Below are 956 nucleotides of genomic sequence, written 5' to 3' on the forward strand. Positions count from 1 at the left end.
TGGGGCGAGGTCCCGCGCGCAATCCAGCCATCCCAACCCCCAGCACCTAGAGCGCGGGCACTCGGCACAGGGACAAAGAGTTGGGGCGCATGTTTGAACTCTGGACGCAGGAAGGACACCTCCCCCCCCCCCCCCGCAGACCCCTGGGTGTCCAAGGTGGAGCCTGGAGAAAAACAGCTGCTAGGGCAATTCACAACCTTGGGGTACGGCGGAAGGTACCAGGCCGGGAAGGGGAGTCGGGCTAATCTCCCGAGAGTGAGTGGAGGACCAGCGGGGGCTCCGGAAGGTAGGTCTCTGGCTTCTTCTTTAGAAAAGCACCCGGGTGCCACAACCCCTAGGACAAACTCCTTTCCTTCTTGCACCAAACTTTGCGCGGGGCCTCGCTCTCTCGCGGCGCCGGTGGAGGCTGCGGCGCGGGAAGGGTTAAGGTAACCCGTCCCAGCTGACAGTCAGCTGATTGGGCCCTGATTGACAGCTCCGAAAAGTTTCCTTGTTTCCATACTATTATGCTAATCGCGGCCTCTCTCGCCGCCTCTCATTGGCCCAGTCAATTTCCCATTTGGGCCTGACGTCACAGCTGCTATAAAACTCAGCAATTGCTTTAAACTCTTCTTGCTGTATCAGAGGCTTTAAAATCTTTTTTCATCTTCGAGCTATAGCACGGGCTGCTAGTCGGCTCGGCCTTCCCCCTTTTGCTCTCTACCTCACCTTTCCTTAGGACTTCGCTATTTTGCTTTAAAACAAAAAAAACAAAAAGCAAGAAAGAACTAAACTCCCCCCTCCCTCTCCTCCAGCCCGGCTGCACCTCTGTCTTGCACTTTGCGCGGAGGGAGAGAGAGCGAGAGAGAAAAGAGAAAAAAAAAAAAAAAAAAAAAAAAAGCCAGCCAGAAGAGGAGGCCAGCGGCATGAAGTGTTAACTCCCCCGTGCCAAGGCCCGCGCCGCCCGGACAGCCGCC

This window comes from Chrysochloris asiatica, unplaced genomic scaffold (assembly GCF_000296735.1).
Source record: "Chrysochloris asiatica unplaced genomic scaffold, ChrAsi1.0 scaffold11656, whole genome shotgun sequence".
NCBI classification, from domain to species: Eukaryota; Metazoa; Chordata; class Mammalia; order Afrosoricida; family Chrysochloridae; genus Chrysochloris; species Chrysochloris asiatica.